Here is a 20,052-nt window from a genome sequence, read left to right as displayed (position 1 = left end):
TCAAGGCTGACATTCCCAGTGCAGTGCTGAGGAAGTACTGCACTGTCGGAGGGGCAGCACTGAGGGAGTGCCACGCTGTCGGTGGGGCAGTACTGAGGGAGTGCCACGCTGTCGGTGGGGCAGTACTGAGGGAGTGCCACACTGTCGGAGGGGCAGTACTGAGGGAGTGCCACACTGTCGGAGGGGCAGTACTGAGGGAGTGCCGCACTGTTGGAGGGGCAGTGCTGAGGGAGTGCTGCACTGTCGGAGGGGCAGTACTGAGGGAGTGCCGCACTGTCAGAGGTGCCGTCTTTCAGATGAGACGTTAAACCGAGGCCCCGTCTGCTCTCTCAGGTGGATGCAAATGATCCCATGGCACTATTTTGAAGAAGAGCAGGGGAATTATCCCCGGTGTCCTGGGGCCAATATTTATCCCTCAATCAACATAACAAATAAACAGATGATCTGGTCATGATCACATTTCTGTTTGTGGGAGCTGGCTGTGCGCAAATTGGCTGCTGCGTTTCGCACATTATAACAGTGACTACACTCCAAAAGCACTTCATTGGCTGTAAAGTGCTTTGTTGTGAATGACGCTGTGTCTTTTCTTTTTCTGTATGATCAGGTTATTTCTGGCATTTTATCTTTATCTGTAGTAGCCCATTGGCTCTTTGTTGAGGGACTTGGCTCACTGCAAATAATGAAACAGATTTGCTTTATACTGTTTTATTTACACCTTGCATAATTCTCCAGTGTCCATCCTCGGCTGCCTCTCTCAAAGATTAAAATCCACCCAGTGAGAACTGGGGGGATCGGGTTGGCCCCCCGATTTACACTGATTGAAGTTCTTGCTGGGCGCGTTCGGTTAAAATCGGGACTAGAGAGCCCCCGTTTTACAAGTCTTCCCTCAGAAATCCAGCCACATATCCACAGCATAACTAAGATCACCTATTTCCAACTCTGTAACATCTCCCGTCCCCGCCCTTGCCTCAGCTCACCTGCTGCTGAAACCCTCATCCATGCCTTTGTTACCTCTAGACTTGACTATTCCAACGCACTCCTGGCTGGCCTCCCACATTCTACTCTACGTAAACTAGAGGTGATCCAAAACTCGACTGCCCGTGTCCTAACTCACACCAAGTCCCGCTCACCCATCACCCCCTGTGCTCGCTGACCTACATTGGCTTCCAGTTAAGCAATGCCTCAATTTCATAATTCTCATCCTTATTTACAAATCTCTCCATGGCTCTCACCCCCCTCCCTATCTCTGTAATCTCCTCCAGCCCCACAACCCCCCGAGATGTCTGCATTCGTCTAATTTGGCCTCCTGAGCATCCCTGATTATAATTGCTCCACCATTGGTGGACGTGCCTTCAGCTGCCTGAGCCCCAAGCTCTGGAACTCCCTCCCTAAACCTCTCCGCCTCTCTACCTCTCTTTCCTCCTTTAAGACACTCCTTAAAACCGACCTCTTTGGCCAAGCTTTTGGTCACCTGCACATATAGCCCCTTATGCGGCTCGGTGTCAAATATATTTATTTATATATTTTGTCTTATAATACTCCTGTGAAGCACCTTGGGATGTTTCACTACATTAAAGACGCTATAGAAATACAAATTGCCGGTGTTGTTGAATACGATCCCTGTGTGTGCAGGATTCAGCCTGTGGCCTTTCTCCACACCTCCTCCCACCGTGTGAATGCCTCTGGTATTGATGATCAAAAGTGGACACAGTTCTCCAGGTGTGGACAGACCAATACGTTCAGTTTTAACAAGACAACTCACTGCCGTGCCAGCACTCGTTATTTTTATTTTCAAAACGAATTCTTTTAATCCTGTAATTAAGATAATTATTTTTAGGACTATCACTTCTTGTTGGAGGGGCAATACTGAGGGAGCACTGCACTGTTGGAGGGGCAGTACTGAGGGAGTGCTGCACTGTTGGAGGGGCAGTACTGAGGGAGTGCTGCACTGTCGGAGGGGCAGTACTGAGGGAGTGCCGCATTGTTCGAGGGGCAGTACTGAGGGAGCGTCGCACTGTTGGAGGGGCAGTACTGAGGGCGTGCTGCACTGTCGGAGGTGCCGTCTTTCAGATGAGGCGTTAAACCAAGGCCCCGTCTGCTCTCTCGGTTGGATGTAAAAGATCCCATGGTGCTATTTTGAAGAAAAGCAGGGGAGTTATCCCCGGTGTCCTGGTCCAATATTTATCCCGCAATCAACATCACTAAAACAGATATCTGGGTCATTATCACATTGCTGTGTATGGGAGCTTGCTGTGCCCAAATTGGCTGCCGCATTCCTACATTACAACAGTGACTACACTCCAAAAGTATTTCATTGGCTGTGAAGCGCTTTGAGACGTCCGGTGGTTGTGAAAGGCGCTATATAAATCCAAGTCTTTCTTTTTCTTTCTTAAATTTAATTCCATAATTAGGGATTTTTGTCTATTTGACTAAGAAGGGATTCTGCTATGAAGCTTCTGATTGAAGCTCTGCTTCAGAGCTTTTAATGAATCAATGTCGATGTAGCTACCCCCGGGCTGTTTTTAACGAGGTAAATTCTGGGCTGTTGGAATGTGGAATAGGTTGGTGTGGTAATGATATAGTTATTGAAACATATCCATAACAATCTGGCACAATGGGTAATCCGTTATATAAAACAGGAAATGCTGCAAAATACTCAGCGGGTCAGGCAGCAACAGTGGAGAGAGAAACTGAGTTAATGTTTCAGGTCGATGGGCTTTTATCAGGTCTTTTGTGATTTAATTCTAGGCTTCCAGTCGGTCATTTGCATAAGATTGTGCTATTCTTGCGTAGACAGCATTGGCTGTCTGGTGAAAGTCCGGTTTTGGTATGACATTAGCTGGTTAATTCTCAACTTAAGTGACCAACACCTGGGCAACAGACATGAGAAAGAGAGAAAGAGAGAAAGAAAGAAAGAAAGAAAGTTATTTATTTATTTATTTATTTATTTAGCGCCTTTCACAACCACCAGACATCTCAAAGTATGTTACAGCCAATGAAGTACTTTTGGAGTGTAGTCACTGTTGTAATGTGGGAAACGCGGCAGTCAATTTGCACACAGCAAGCTCCCACACACAGCAATGTGATAATGACCTGATAATGTATTTTTGTTATATTGATTGAAGGATAAATATTGGCCCCAGAACACCAAAGATAACTCCCCTGCTCTTCTTTGAAATAGTGCCATGGGATCTTTTACGTCCACCTAAGAGAGCAGACGGGGCCTCGGTTTAACGTCTCATCCAAAAGACGGTCATGATCCTCCCCCACTTCCTTTGGGCACCGAGAACAAAGAGCCACATATTCAACGTCAGTTGGTAAGGTCTGCTGAGAGGGAGATAAGTAAGGCCAAGGCAGCGTACTGTAAGTCTCCTGGACTCAACATCGAGTTCAACAATTTCAGATAACCTTTGCCCATTTTTGCCTCCCTCCCCACCCCCGGCGATCTTATGTTTTTTTTGCTCTTTGTCTCCAATGGCAGCTGGTCATTACCCCGCCATTCACACCCTATCCAGATTAACCTTTTTCTAACCCCGGCCATTAACATTTCAATCATCCCTTTTGTCTCTCTAATCTCTCCTGTCTCCCACCCTATCACAGACCTTCCCTTTTGTTCTTTCCTTCCCTCCCCCTTTCAGTGCTTAAGAATCTGCTCTTTCCAAACGTTCGGCAGTTCTGAGGAAGGGACATTGACCTGAAACGTTAACTCTGTTTCTCTCTCCACAGATGCTGCCTGACCCACTGAGTATTTCCAGGATTTTCTGTTTTTATTACTGTAAGGTTTGAGTGGACCTGGTCTGGCAAATGCCCTGAGTTTGATTCAGTGCTAAAACTGAGTGAAAACGAGTATATTTAACCTGCTGACGGGAACAAATTGGCATGGATTTATCATTTTTCTTATTTACAAAGAGGTGCCAAGGCTAGGTTGCATTAATGGATTTGTTATTAATTGTTACTTTTAAGTTCTCTTCTTGACATTAGAATAAAGCAGTTTAATGATTTGCATTTATGGCCTTGTCTCACTAATCAATGGGCCTTGCAGAAAACTGGTGAGGTGCATCCGCAGGACGTGTACAGGAAAGGCCACGGTGTCCAGTTCAAACAACGAGGGGGTTCCACGGTTGCATCATCTCTGGGTCACGCTGTCGCACAATGAGATGTGGGTCAGTAAAGGACAACTTCTTGACGTGAGAGATACAGCGGCCGCTTATAAGAGAGATTGCCGTCACTGAACCCCGGAGAGAATCTAAGCCCTGAAACGTGTTGTCTTCCATCAGAAATATCAATTAAATAATCACTTTATTATCCTTCTTGATGGTGCATCTAATGTACTCGGAATTGTTTATCAAAAGAATTGGCCAAGCCTGCCCCAGATAGGTTCTAAGTGATTAAATGCAAATGTTAATATGTCTTTGCAATGGTACGGCACTGATGGTCACGCAGTATAGAGGCGCTGTGCTTATTCCCATGATCAGTGAGGATAATTGGATATCTCATGAGTCAGTGGGTTAGTCAACTGCAAACATGTCTCTGATGGAAATGATGAGTTAGGCCTCTAAGATTTTCTTTATATGGGCTGCAATTTATCTTAAAGCAGGGGGGGAGAAACAAAAACAGGAAAAATATTTGCTAACAGTCAAATGACATCGCTGTGCCATTGCAATGTAACAACTTGTGGAACCATGAAGTAGCTGCCAGCCCATATTAATGAATGCGGGAATAGACTGGCGCCTTAGCTGGTGTAGAATGCTTGATAAATCCAGAATAAAAAAAAACACTCTGCTGTTCCGACTATTTCGGCTTAAACGTGAATTATTTGGAATGTACGGGCGAGGATGATGGAGACCGAGGAGTAGAAAGTGAGTCACTCAGTAATAAGTACGGTGTTGACTCTGCTGCTGATTGACCTTGCCTTTGATGATTACTAATATTACCGGAGTTACTCACCTTTACGTAACAGGTTTAATGTTTGACTCCAGCGCTGAAGGTCTGGGTATCTGCACATAATTGCTGTGATCAATGAACTAAGGAGAACAGGATGAATTGTGTTGCGATTTCAGCTGAAATAGCGTCCAACCAGGGGACACCTTCAATCAGCTCAGGTTTCGTGGACTAAAGTTGGGTAAACAGATTTTTTGACCTCAAAATGAGCTTTATTGACTCGAAAGGGTAAATAAGATAAAAATATTTCCACATAGTTTATTGGCGACTTGTCTCCCTTGTTTACAACTGCTTTGCGATAAGTAGAAATGTTTGTGAGATTTATATCACAAGTTTAAAGGTTTAATTCAGTTTCAAAAGCAGTATTACGAATTGATAATAGTGCTGTGACCAGTCCTACATTGAAAAATAGAAGCTAAGTCTAAATGCAATCTTAAAACCATGATTTACACAAAATGCAAATAGAAACATAGATAGAAAACATAGAAAATAGGTGCAGGAGTAGGCCATTCGGCCCTTCGAGCCTGCACTGCCATTCAATGAGTTCATGGCTGAACATGCAACTTCAGTACCCCATTCCTGCTTTCTCGCCATACCCCTTGATCCCCCTAGTAGTAAGGACTACATCTAACTCCTTTTTGAATATATTTAGTGAATTGGCCTCAACAACTTCCTGTGGTAAAGAATTTCACAGATTCACCACTCTCTGGGTGAAGAAGTTTCTCCTCATCTCGGTCCTAAAGGCTTACCCCTTATCCTTAGACTGTGATCCCTGGTTCTGGACTTCCCCAACATTGGGAACATTCTTCCTGCATCTAACCTGTCTAAACCCATCAGAATTTTAAATGTTTCAATGAGATCCCCTCTCATTCTTCTGAACTCCAGTGAATACAAGCCCAGTTAATCCAGTCTTTCTTGATATGTCAGTCCCGCCATCCCGGGAATCAGTCTGGTGAACCTTCGCTGCACTCCCTCAATAGCAAGAATGTCCTTCCTCAAGTTAGGAGACCAAAACTATACACAATACTCCAGGGCACCAAGGCCCTGTACAACTGTAGTAACACCTCCCTGCTCCTGTACTCAAATCCCCTCGCTATGAAGGCCAACATGCCATTTGCTTTCTTAACCGCCTGCTGTACCTGCATGCCAACCTTCAATGACTAATGTTTTCATTGAGTTCATCCCTGTTTTCAAATCCCTCCATGACCCTTGCCCCTCTCTATCTCTCTCATCTCCTCCAGCCCCACAACCCCCCACCAGATGTTTGCGCTCCTCTAATTCTACCCTTTTGAGCATCCCTGATTATAATCGCTCCACCATTGGTGGCTGTGCCTTCAGCTGCCTGGGCCCCAAGCTCTGGAACACCCTCCCTAAACCTCTCCGCCTCTCTACCTCTCTTCTCTTTTTAAGACGCTCCTTAAAACCTACCTCTTTGACCAAGCTTTTGGTCACCTGCCGTAATTTCTCCTTATGTGGCTCGGTGTCAATTATTTTGTCTTATAACACTGCTGTGAACCGCCTTGGGACATTTCACTAGGTTAAAGGTGCTATATAAATACACGTTGTTGTTTGTTGTTAGCATTGAGCATATTTATCGCAAAGAATTCTCTTTCTCTTGACAATTACTGAAATAAGTTATATATAAATGCAAGATATTGCTGTAGAACAGACTGAGAAAGGGGAGAGCAAGAAGCAAACTTTGAAACAAAGAAACTAAAAGCAAACTGAATAAAACAAAATTCAAAATAAAATGAGATATGTAAATGCGATAAGAGAGTCGGTACAAATAAATAAGATGTCGACATCTTATTAAAAAATTTCTCCCCCGAAACCCACGGGTTGCAACCCTGAGATTGTGCCCACTGACGCCCTACCACAGTGATCGCACCGACCTTTGCGGGTTCGGTGGAGGGCACAGATGTCACTATGGGCAGATCTCCAGCCGCCCATCTGTAACAGGCTGTTTAAACCGTGGTTCTGCTCACAGTGCTCTCAGCCGCAGAGTGTCCGTGCAGGCACCAAATGGCCTCCGTTTTAGAATTGTCATCCTTGTTTACAAATCCCTCCATGGCCTTCGCCCCTCCCTATCTCTGTAATCTCCTCCAGCCCCACAACCCCGGAGATGTCTGCGCTCCTCTAATTCGGCCCTCCTGAGCATCCCTGATTATAATCGCTCCACCATCGGTGGCCGTGCCTTCAGCTGCCTGGGCCCCAAGCTCTGGAACTCCCTCCCTAAACCTCTCTGCCTCTCTACCGCTCTTTCCTCCTTTTAAGACTCTCATTAAAACCGACCTCTTTGACCAAGCTGCCCTAATTTCTCCTTATGTGGCTCGGTGTCAAATATTGTGGAGCATAAACGCCGCATGGACTGGCTGGGCCGAATGGCCTGTTCCTGTGTTGTATATTCGATCTAATCCTATGTAGACACTCCTGTAAATCGCCTTGGGACACTTTGCCTCACTAAAGGCGCTATATAAATACGCCCATGTTGTAGCAAGCCTCCGATATGGCGGACAGGATACGCATGGCCAGTGTGAACCGGATGTGCCCTGCACGCTATATTGGAAATAACAAAAACGCAGCCTGTAGCACCCACGACTGAAACAGGCATCAGTCCCTTTGCACAGTCAGATTAGTGAGCCTGTTTGAGGCAGTACCCCCTGCCCGCCCTTCCCCTCGATTGTCCGGAGGCAGCCAGCATCAGCGCCAGCTCCACTCAGGAAGACCAGGTCTACATGCGACTAGCAAGGTGAGGTTACTAAATACCTGAATGTGGGGCTGGGAGTTTCAGCAGCGCTCCTCCCAACCCTACGTTCAAAGAACGCTGGTCACTGTCGGCCCCGCGACCCCGGTGACCCCCACGACCCCCGGCCCTGATCACCGCCCGTACCCCTCTCTGCACTCGCCCCCCCCCCCCCCCCCCCCGCGCCCCCTCCACATTGATGGCTCAAACTCCCGTCCCCCGGGGTTGTTGCAGTGGCTTGATCGTCAACACCCAATCGCTGGCGAGAGGCCAGTTGCTGTCCGCAGCTCGCGGACTTGCTGGAAGTGAAGGCTTGTATCGGGTGCACCTGGGGCCCCACAATCCGGGCACATGGATTCATCACTCCAACCCCCACCATGTGCCCTAAAATGGCCATGCCTGAAGACAGATCAGTATTGTTCATTTTTTAGTGTAGCTATTATTTAGTGCCGCTCCCAGTATTTTTGTTTTTTACGTAGACCCCTGATCAGAGATCTGAGCACATAAAATAGGCTGACACTCCAATGAGGAACTGAGGGAGCGCCGAACTGTCGGAGGGGCAGTACTGAGGGAGTGCTGCACTGTCGGAGGGGCAGTACTGAGGGAGCGCCGCACTGTCAGAGGGGCAGTACTGAGGGAGCGCCGCACTGTCGGAGGGGCAGTACTGATGGAGCGCCGCACTGTCGGAGGGGCAACACTGAGGGAGTGCCACACTGTCAGAGAGGCGGTGCTGAGGGAGCGCCGCACTGTCGGAGGGGCAACACTGAGGGAGTGCCACACTGTCGGAGGGGCAGTACTGAGGGAGCGCCGCACTGTCGGAGAGGCAGTACTGAGGGAGCGCCATGTTGTCAGAAGGGGCAGTACTGAGGGAGCGCCGCACTGTCGGAGGGGCAGTACTGATGGAGCGCCGCACTGTCGGAGGGGCAACACTGAGGGAGTGCCACACTGTCAGAGAGGCGGTGCTGAGGGAGCGCCGCACTGTCGGAGGGGCAACACTGAGGGAGTGCCACACTGTCGGAGGGGCAGTACTGAGGGAGCGCCGCACTGTCGGAGAGGCAGTACTGAGGGAGCGCCATGTTGTCAGAAGGGGCAGTACTGAGGGAGCGCCGCACTGTCGGAGGGGCAGTACTGTCAGAGGTGCCGCATTTTGGATGAGATGTTAAATCTTTCAGGGAATGTAAAAGATCCCATAATGTAGATCTGGTAAAATTGATGCCAATGGGAGTCAGGTGGATAACTCTCCACTGGCTGGAGTCATACCTCGCACAAAGGAAGATGGTTGTGGTGGTTGGAGGTCAATCATCACAGCCCCAGGACATCGCTGCAGGAGTTCCTCAGGACAGTGTCCTAGGCCCAACCATCTTCAGCTGCTTAATCAATGACCGTCTCTTCATCATAAGGTTAGAAATGGGGATATTTGCTGATGATTGTAGGGCTGGAGGACGTGACAGATCGGATCTAATGTGTCCTCTGACTCAATCTAAGCAATATCATGGTCGATTGACCATCGTTTGGTGTAGAAGTGAATCTAACAGCATCTGCCATTAGTTAGACATGCCCTTGCACATTTAAGGTTATAAATTTTTCGCTTGGCAAATTGCTGAAAGTGTGAGCTGTTAACGGTGGAGCGAGGGGGGGGTGCAACAGGGTATCTGGGACCTGCGGGAACGAGACAAGCAACAGGGTGTCTCCTTAACCCATGGAATTGATGGATTGGGAAATAAACAGCGGAAGAATCGAGAAGGAGGGTGAATTAAAGGGGAGGAATTCAACGCCAAATCAGGTACAGAAAGAGAAATCAAGAGAGGGAAAGAAAGAATGGATCAAGAGAGAAAAAAGAGACAAAAAGGAAAAGTAAGAAAAAGGTAAACATTTTAAATTTAATATCTTTTAAATCTCCAACAACAATTAAAACCTGAAGGAATGAGACTCCACACCTGTAATAGTTAATTTTCACAGCCAGAGAGGTTGTTTGCCAGTAATTATAATTTATCACGTTGTTATAAAGGTAATTAGACAGGAACAGACAAGATTTTACTTTCTGCGACGTGTTTAGTTCTGCCACGGAAATGCAGCAGATTAACTTGTGAGACAAAATGGTCTTCTGTTCCTACAAATGCTAATATTGTTATGGCATGCGTTGCCTCAAAGGGTGGTAGAAGCAGATTCAACTGTAACATTCAAAAGTTAATTGGATAAATACTTGAAGGAAACAATTTACAGGGTGAAGAGCAGGGGAGCGGGATTAATTGGCTCGCTCTACGCAAGATCAGGCACAGGCATGATGTGCCAAATGGCCTCCTTCTGGCCGTATCATTCTATGATTCTATGATCGAGGACATAAGAACATAAGAACATAAAAATTAGGAACAGGAGTAGGCCATCTAGCCCCTCGAGCCTGCTCCGCCATTCAATAAGATCATGGCTGATCTGGTCGTGGACTCAGCTCCAGTTACCTGCCCTCTCCCCATAACCCTTGACTCCCTTATTGCTTAAAAATCTATCTATCTTTGACTTGAATACATTCAATGAGCTAGCCTCAACTGCTTCCTTGGGCAGAGAATTCCACAGATTCACAACCCTCTGGGAGAAGAAATTCCTTCTCAACTTGGTTTTAAATTGGCTCCTCCGTATTTTGAGGCTGTGCCCCCTAGTTCTAGTCTCCCCGACCAGTGGAAACAACCTCTCTGCCTCTATCTTGTCTATCCCTTTCATTATTTTAAATGTTTCTATAAGATCACCCCTCATCCTTCTGAACTCCAACGAGTAAAGACCCAGTCTACTCAATCTATCATCATAAGGTAACCCCCTCATCTCCGGAATCAGCCTAGTGAATCATCTCTGTACTCCCTCCAAAGCTAGTATATCCTTCCTTAAGAAAGGTGACCAAAACTGCACGCAGTACTCCAGGTGCGGCCTTACTAATACCTTACACAGTTGCAGCAAGACCTCCCTGCTTTTGTACTCCATCCCTCTCGCAATGAAGGCCAACATTCCATTCACCTTCCTGATTACCTGCTGCACCTGTAAACTAACCTTTTGGGATTCATGCACAAGGACTCTCCTGATCTTTGGGCACCCTGTGCGGAGGGGAGCGGGTAGGTCCGAAGGCCTCCTCATAGGACTGCTCCTGGGCACGGCCAAGGGTGCCATCAGCCGGTCCAGGCAGTGGGCGGTCGAGGGGGTCGTTCAACCTGACTGCCTGCCTCTCTTCCGCTCTTACATCCGGTCCAGGGTGTCCTTGGAGATGGAGCACGCAGTGTCCACCGGTACGCTCGCGGCCTTCCGCGAGAGGTGGGCACCGGAGGGACTGGAGTGCATCATCACGCCCGGCAACCAAATTTTAATTTGATTTTACGTTTTAAAGTTTAATTTGTTTTCATTGCCGGTGCTTTTATTGTCCCCCTCCCCTTTTATAGGGGGCACTGGAAAAATTTGATTTTAGCGCCCCAAAAAAAACCAAAAAAAGAAAAAAATAGGAAAAAAAAGGGGCCTTGATAATGTCTGCTGTGTCACCCAGGCGGGTGGCACGTTTTAATGTTTATGTTTATTTTCAGGTAAACTCAAAAGAGTTTCATGCACAAGGACCCCCAGGTCCCTCTGCACCGCAGCATGTTGTAATTTCTCCCCATTCAAATAATATTCCCTTTTACTGTTTTTTTTTCCCAAGGTGGATGACCTCACACTTTCTGACATTGTATTCCATCTGCCAAACCTTAGCCCATTCGCTTAACCTATCCAAATCTCCTTGTAGCCTCTCTGTGTCCTCTACACAACCCGCTTTCCCACTTATCTTAGTGTCATCTGCAAATTTTGTTGCACTACACTCTGTCCCCTCCTCTAGGTCATCTATGTATATTGTAAACAGTTGTGGTCCCAGCACCGATCCCTGTGGCACACCACTAACCACTGATTTCCAACCCGAAAAGGACCCATTTATCCCGACTCTCTGCTTTCTGTTCGCCAGCCAATTCTCTATCCATGCTAATACATTTCCTCTGACTCCGCGTACCTTTATCTTCTGCAGTAACCTTTTGTGTGGCACCTTATCGAATGCCTTTTGGAAATCTAAATACACCACATCCATCGGTACACCTCTATCCACCATGCACGTTATATCCTCAAAGAATTCCAGTAAGTTAGTTAAACATGATTTCCCTTTCATGAATCCATGCTGCGTCTGCTTGATTGCACTATTCCTATCCAGATGTCCCACTATTTCTTCCTTAATGATAGTTTCAAGCATTTTCCCCACTACAGATGTTAAACTAACCGGCCTATAGTTACCTGCCTTTTGCCTGCCCCCTTTTTTAAACAGAGGCATTACATTAGCTGCTCTCCAATCCGCTGGTACCTCCCCAGAGTCCAGAGAATTTTGGTAGATTATAACAAATGCATCTGCTATAACTTCCGCCATCTCTTTTAATACCCTGGGATGCATTTCATCAGGACCAGGGGACTTGTCTACCTTGAATCCCATTAGCCTGTCCAGCACTACCCCTCTAGTGATAATGATTGTCTCAAGGTCCTCCCTTCCCACATTCCTATGACCAGCAATTTTTGGCATGGTTTTTGTGTCTTCCACTGTGAAGACCGAAGCAAAATAATTGTTTAAGGCCTCAGCCATTTCCACATTTCCCATTATTAAATCCCCCTTTTCATCTTCTAAGGGACCAACATTTACTTTAGTCATTCTTTTCCGTTTTATATATCTGCAAAAGCTTTTACTATCTGTTTTTATGTTTTGCGCAAGTTTACCTTCGTAATCTATCTTCCCTTTCTTTATTGCTTTTTTAGTCATTCTTTGCTGTTGCTTAAAATCTTCCCAATCCTCTAGTTTCCCACTAACCTTGGCCACCTTATACGCATTGGTATTTGATTTGATACTTTCCTTTATTTCCTTGGTTATCCACGGCTGGTTATCTCTTCTCTTGCCGCCCTTCTTTTTCACTGGAATATATTTTTGTTGCGCATTATGAAAGAGCTCCTTAAAAGTCCTCCACTGTTCCTCAATTGTGCCACCATTTAGTCCTTGTTTCCAGTCTACTTTAGCCAACTCTGCCCTCATCCCACTGTAGTCCCCTTTGTTTAAGCATAGTACTCTCGTTTCTGACACAACTTCCTCATCCTCAATCTGTATTACAAATTTAACCATATTGTGATCACTCATTGGTGATGACCTTTCGAGGTGCTCCATAGTTTCAAGGGCATTTACAATAGTTTTCTGGCTGGTTTTTGGTATTCGGTTTCTGTAATGTAAGCACTTGTCAGTATGCTCGCAGGTTTGCAGTTCCTTGTTAGCGTAGTGGTGAGCATCCCCACCGATCATGCGGGGACCGAAGTTCAATTCCTGACTGGGTGGAAGGATGTTTAAGATGGCGAATATTTCCCTTTAATCAGGGGGCACATGATTATTAGTTTACAACAAAATAGTTTTAGAGCTGTTGCATGCTCTGCGGTCTGGAGGAGTCCGTGTTCCATGTGCGTGTACAGTGTGCCAGGTTCCAATATTTGAAGGGGCTGCTCCCCAAATTCTGGCTGCACTTCAGTCCCACGCTCCTGATCTTTGGGCACCCTGTGCAGAGGGGAGCGGGCAGGTCGGAAGGCCTCCTCGTAGGGACTGCTCCCGGGCACGGCCAAGGGGGCCATCAGCCGGTCCAGGCAGCGGGCGGTCGAGGGGGTCGTTCAGTCTGACTGCCTGCCTCTCTTCCGCGGTTACATCTGAGCCAGGGTGTCCCTGGAGATGGAGCACGCGGTGTCCACCGGTACGCTCGCGACCTTCCGCGAGAGGTGCGCGCCGGAGGGACTGGAGTGTATCATCACCCCCGGCAAACCAAATTTTAATTTTATTATTATTGCTTAAAGTTTAATTTGTTTAATTGCCGGTTTTAGTGCCCCCCCCCCACTTTTAGCCTGGGGGCACTTGTATAATTTGTGTTTCAGTGCCCTCAAAAAAAATAATTAAAACAAAAACAATTCCGCACTTGTTTGAAAATGTTTGGTGTGTCTCCCCACCCCTTTAATCAGAGCGGCACTTGATTTTCTGTTTCCTACAAAATAGTTGTAGAGCTGTTGCATGCTCTGCGGTTTGGAGGCGTCCGTGTTCCATGTGTGTGTACAGTGTGCCAGGTTGCAGCCCCTCTTCCAATATTTGAAGGGGCTGCTCCCCAAATTCTGGCTGCACTTCAGTCCCACACTCCTGATCTTTGGGCACCCTGTGCGGAGGGGAGCGGGCAGGTCAGAAGGTCTCCTTGTAGGGACTGCTCCTGAGCACGGCCAAGGGGGTCATTAGCCGTTTCAGGCAGCGGGCGGTCGAGGGGGCCATTCAGCCCGACTGCCTGCCTCTCTTCCGCGGGCACGTTCGCGCCAGGGTGTCCCTGGAGATGGAGCACGCGGTGTCCACCGGACGCTCGCGGCCTTCCGTGAGAGGTGGGCACCGGAGGGACTGGAGTGTATCATCACCCCCGGCAACATAATTTTAATTGGATTTGTTCAGGTTCCCTTTAACGTTTACATGTTAATTTGCAGTTCTAATTGTTGAGCCCCTTAACAAGGGGGCAATCAGCTTTATTTGCTTAATTTAAAAGAGTTGTAGAGCTGTTGTATTGTGAGAGGCTTAGCCAGTCACGTGATGTTCACAAGACTCAATAAAACCCCAGCCAGTTGGGTTCGGGGGATCCACGATGGGGCAGGTGGTTGTGAGCCTGGTGGATGAACTGGTAATGTGTAGTGTGATTGTTAAACCTTTGTTAATAAACCAACTAGTTCTTAATAGCAATGTGTTGCTATGGAATCTTAAGCAAAGAACCCATGAAGCAAATACATTACAGTTTCCAATGTATGTGGGTGACTCAGTGAAAACCATTGTTTTTCGATCCTCAATACGAAGTAGTCTATTTGCAATGAAAAAAACGCTTACATTTATATACGGCCTTTTAATGTTTCAAAGATAGTTCTTAATTTAACGTACACTGAGATAAGATGGGCAGGACCGAAATCTTGGTTGAAGATTGGGTTTTGAGAAGATTTTTAAATAAGAGAGAGGTTTAGGGAGGGAATTCCTGGGAGCAGGACCCAGGCAACAGGGAATGCTCAGAAAGTCAGGTTCGGAGAAATGCAATTGTTGTGGGGGCGATAGCGAGCTGGAGGAGATTGCAGTGATAGAGTGGAGCAAGACCATGGAGGGATTTACAGACAAAGGTGAGGGTGAAGAAAGTCGGTGTAGCCCCTTTTGGGGCGTTAAAACTTTAAAACCTGAAACATTAGCACCAGCCGTTAATCATTCCCATCGCCCGCGAAATTCAGCTTCAGCGCTCCAAGAAGGAAGTGGAGCTAAATCAAGCGCTAGCCACTTCTCTGAGGACGCTAAAGTGCGAGAGCAGGGCGGCAGCGGCAGAGCGCTGAACAATTTTGAGCGCATTGGGTAACGTCGTCAGAGGCTGTTCCCTTGCCTAAAGGGCAGGGCCCAATGATGCTGCACTAACCAGTTGTTGGCAGTTCTGTGTTGCCAGGCGACCTGCACAACTGCCATTAAAGCCCCAAACTCTCTCACACAGTGCAGGGCTGGGACATCACGCACCGGTGAAGCATCAAAAACTTTGCGCAGGCACCAGACTGCGGCAAATAATAAAGGTTGACCTACCCAAAAACCGTTCCCTTTAATTAGCACTCCCCAAGCGGCCAGCCGAGTTCACAATGCCGCCTTGTGCTGCCGTTGTTGACGTCCGGCGATACAGCAGGGGGGCAATTTCACATCCGGGCGGTAACGCGGCGCTGCGCACGTTATGATGTCAGGACCTGCGAGGCGCTGCAGGCCCAGGCGGTAAGAGTCAGCGCCAGCGCTAAACGGGCACTGAAGTTCACAGGCATTCGCCGCGCTAACCCCTTAGCCCCCTGTTAGCGCCCTCCCCAGGCATTAGCGGGAGGTGCTAACCTACCGAATTTCTAGCCCCACTGAGGATTTTAAATTTATTGTTGGGGGACAGGATGGAAATGCAGGCCAGCAAGGTCAGTTGATGGTGAGCAGGAACATAAGAACATAAGGAATAGGAGCAGGAGTAGGTCATAAGGCCCCCCCGAGCCTGCTCCGCCATTTAATACGATCATGGCTGATCTGATCATGGACTCAGCTCCACTTCCCTGCCCACTCACCATAAGCCTTTACTTCCTTATCGCTCAAAAATCTGTCTATCTCCGCCTTAAATATATTCAATGACCCAGCCTCCACAGTTCTCTGGGGCAGAGAATTCCACAGATTTACAACCCTCTGTGAGAAGAAATTTCTCCTCATCTCAGTTTTGAATGGGCGGCCCCTTATTCTAAGACTATAACCCCTAGTTTTAGTTTCCCATATGAGTAGAAATATCCTCTCTGCATCCACCTTGTCGAGAGCCCTCATTATCTTATAAGTTTCAATAAAATCACCTCTCATTCTTCTGAATTCCAATGTGTATAGGCCCTAATATGTCTCTCCTTATCTGTAGAATAACCCCACGAGGCCAATGCTGTGCTTGAACTGCTGTGACCTTAGTCTCTTTATTGTAACTCAGAGTGAGGCAGTAAGATGGTGACCAGCCTTTTATACAGCTTCTGCCTGGACCTCACACAGTTGCACCCTCTAGTGGTACCAGCATAGTATATACACAGATAATACATATATGACATAATAACACATACGGGATTGTTTCTTAGAACAGTATGTAACAGAACCTACAAGGGAGCAAGCTATCTTAGATTTGGTCCTGTGCAATGAGACAGGAAAAATAAACGATCTCCTAGTAAAAGATCCTCTCGGAATGAGTGATCACAATATGGTTGAATTTGTAATACAGATTGAGGATGAGGAAGTTGTGTCAGAAACGAGCGTACTATGCTTAAACAAAGGGGACTACAGTGGGATGAGGGCAGAGTTGGCTAAAGTAGACTGGAAACAAGGACTAAACGGTGGCACAATTGAGGAACAGTGGAGGACTTTTAAGGAGCTCTTTCATAGTGCGCAACAAAAATATATTCCAGTGAAAAAGAAGGGCGGCAAGAGAAGAGATAACCAGCCGTGGATAACCAAGGAAATAAAGGAAAGTATCAAATCAAAGACCAATGCATATAAAGTGGCCAAGGTTAGTGGGAAACTAGAGGATTGGGAACATTTTAAGCAACAGCAAAGAATGACTAAAAAAGCAATAAAGAAAGGGAAGCTAGATTACGAAGGTAAACTTGCGCAAAACATAAAAACAGATAGTAAAAGCTTTTACAGATATATAAAACGGAAAAGTGTGACTAAAGTAAATGTTGGTCTCTTAGAAGATGAAAAGGAGGATTTAATAATGGGAAATGTGGAAATGGCTGAGACCTTAAATAATTACTTTGCTTCCATCTTCACAGTGGAAGACACAAAAACCATGCCAAAATTTGCAGGCCACAGGAATGTGGGAAGGGAGGACCTTGAGACAATCACTATCACTAGAGGGGTAGTGCTGGACAGGCTAATGGGACTGAAGGTAGACAAGTCCCCTGGTCCTGATGAAATGCATCCCAGGGTATTAAAAGAGATGGTGGAAGTTATAGCAGATGCATTTGTTATAATCTACCAAAATTCTCTGGACTCTGGGGAGGTACCAGTGGATTGGAAAGCAGCTAATGTAACGCCTCTGTTTAAAAAAGGGGACAGGCAAAAGGCAGGTAACTATAGGCCGGTTAGTTTAACATCTGTAGTGGGGAAAATGCTTGAAACTATAATTAAAGAAGAAATAGCGGGACATCTAGATAGGAATAGTGCAATCAAGCAGACGCAGCATGGATTCATGAAAGGGAAATCATGTTTAACTAACTTACTGGAATTCTTTGAGGATATAACGAGCATGGTGGATAGAGGTGTAGCGATGGATGTGGTGTATTTAGATTTCCAAAAAGCATTCAATAAGGTGCCACACAAAAGGTTACTGCAGAAGATAAAGGTACGCGGAGTCAGAGGAAATGTATTAGCATGGATAGAGAATTGGCTGGCGAACAGAAAGCAGAGAGTCGGGATAAATGGGTCCTTTTTCCGGTTGGAAATCAGTGGTTAGTGGTGTGCCACAGGGATCAGTGCTGGGACCACAACTGTTTACAATATACATAGATGACCTGGAAGAGGGGACAGAGTGTAGTGCAACAAAATTTGCAGATGACACTAAGATAAGTGGGAAAGCGGGTTGTGTAGAGGACACAGAGAGGCTGCAAGGAGATTTGGATAGGTTAAGCGAATGGGCTAAGGTTTGGCAGATGGAATACAATGTCGGAAAGTGTGATGTCATCCACCTTGGGGGAAAAAAAACAGTAAAAGGGAATATTATTTGAATGGGGAGAAATTACAACATGCTGTGGTGCAGAGGGACCTGGGGGTCCTTGTGCATGAATCCCAAAAAGTTAGTTTACAGGTGCAGCAGGTAATCAGGAAGGCGAATGGAATGTTGGCCTTCATTGCGAGAGGGATGGAGTACAAAAGCAGGGAGGTCTTCCTGCAACTGTATAAGGTATTGGTAAGGCCCTACCTGGAGTACTGCGTGCAGTTTTGGTCACCTTACCTAAGGAAGGATATACTGGCTTTGGAAGGGGTACAGAGACGATTCACTAGGCTGATTCCAGAAATTAGGGGGTTACCTTATGATGATAGATTTAGTAGACTGGGTCTTTACTCGTTGGAGTTCAGAAGGATGAGGGGTGATCTTATAGAAACATTGAAAATCATGAAAGGGATAGACAAGATAGAGACAGAGAGGTTGTTTCCACTGGTGGGGGAGACTAGAACTAGGGGGCACAGCCTCAAAATATGGAGGAGCCAATTTAAAACCGAGTTGAGAAGGAATTTCTTCTCCCAGAGGGTTGTGAATCTGGAATTCTCTGCCCAAGGAAGCAGTTGAGGCTAGCTCATTGAATGTATTCAAGTCACAGATCGATAGATTTTTAACCAATAATGGAATTAAGGGTTACGGGGAGAGGGCGGGTAAGTGGAGCTGAGTCCACAGCCAGATCAGCCATGATCTTATTGAATGGCGGAGCAGGCTCGAGGGGCTAGATGGCCTACTCCTGTTCCTAATTCTTATGTTCTTATGTTCTTATGACAACATTTCCACCCCAAAGTCTTTGATGCGAGTTAGTTACAGGTTGAGGCGATCCGGAACTCTGCGCTCCCTGGTTGATTGTCTGAGTGTCACTTCTGGCATGGGTGAGTTGGTCGGACCACTGCTGTCTTGCAGCATTGTTGGTCTGACTGGACTGTTGGAGATGTTGGCAGCTACGTCTGTTGCTGATTGGGTGTGTGGAGGTGGATCGCTGAAGGTAAGGTCCTCTCCCGGTAGTTCCTGGTTACCTGTAAATCGCAATTTGGTCTGGTCCAAATGCTTTCTGCACGTTTGTCCATTAAGCAGTTTGATAACAAGCACTCCATTCCCCTCCTTGGCGAAAACAGTGCCAGCGACCCATTTGGGGCCATGACCATGATTCAGCACAAACACTGAGTCATTTACATTGATGTCGTGTGATACAGCCACGCGATCATAGTACATGTTTTGCCAATAATGCCTGGTTTCCACCTGATCGTTGAGGTCAGGGTGGACTAAGGAGAGCCTGATTTTGAGTGCATGTTTCATTAGTAACTCCGCAGGGGGGACCCCGGTAAGCGAATGGGACCGTGTCCTCTAATTGATCAGCACCCGGGGTAGGCGGGTTTGTAAGCAGCCTTCCGTGATGCGTTTCAAGCTCTGCTTTATGGTTTGGACTGCCCGCTCCACTTGGCCGTTGGATGCGGGCTTGAACGGGGCAGCCCTGACATGCTTGATGCCATTGCGGGTCATGAATTCATTGAATTCTGAGCTGGTGAAACGCTGACCAGAATGCCGGGCAAGCCATGGGTGGCGTACATGGCCCTGAGGTTTTCAATGGTGGCGGTGGACATGCTAGATGCCATTATTACACATTCGATCCACTTAGAGTAGGCGTCCGCTACAATGAAGAACATTTTTCCTAGAAAGGGGCCCCGCATAATCTACGTGGATCCTGGACCAAGGTTTTGAGGGCCAGGACCACAGACTAAATGGAGCCTCCCTGGGGGCATTGCTCAATTGTGAGCAAGTGTTACACTGGCGCACGCTCGACTCCAAGTCCGAGTCAATGCCGGGCCACCAGACGTGGGACCTGGCGATAGCCTTCATCATGACTGTGCCTGTGTAAGTCACGTATGAAGGTTGCCCTGCCTTTTGTTGGCAGGATGACACAGTTGCCCGATAAGAGGCAATCCGATTGGATGGACATTTCGTCTTTACGACGGTGAAACGGCTTTATCTCGCCTTGCATTTCTCTTGGGACCACTGACCAACCCCCATTGAGGACGC

The sequence above is a fragment of the Pristiophorus japonicus genome, chromosome 14 (genome assembly GCF_044704955.1).
Source record: "Pristiophorus japonicus isolate sPriJap1 chromosome 14, sPriJap1.hap1, whole genome shotgun sequence".
Lineage (NCBI taxonomy): Eukaryota > Metazoa > Chordata > Chondrichthyes > Pristiophoridae > Pristiophorus > Pristiophorus japonicus.
The sequence above is the reverse complement of the archived record's forward strand: the minus strand, read 5'-3'. Positions refer to the sequence as shown.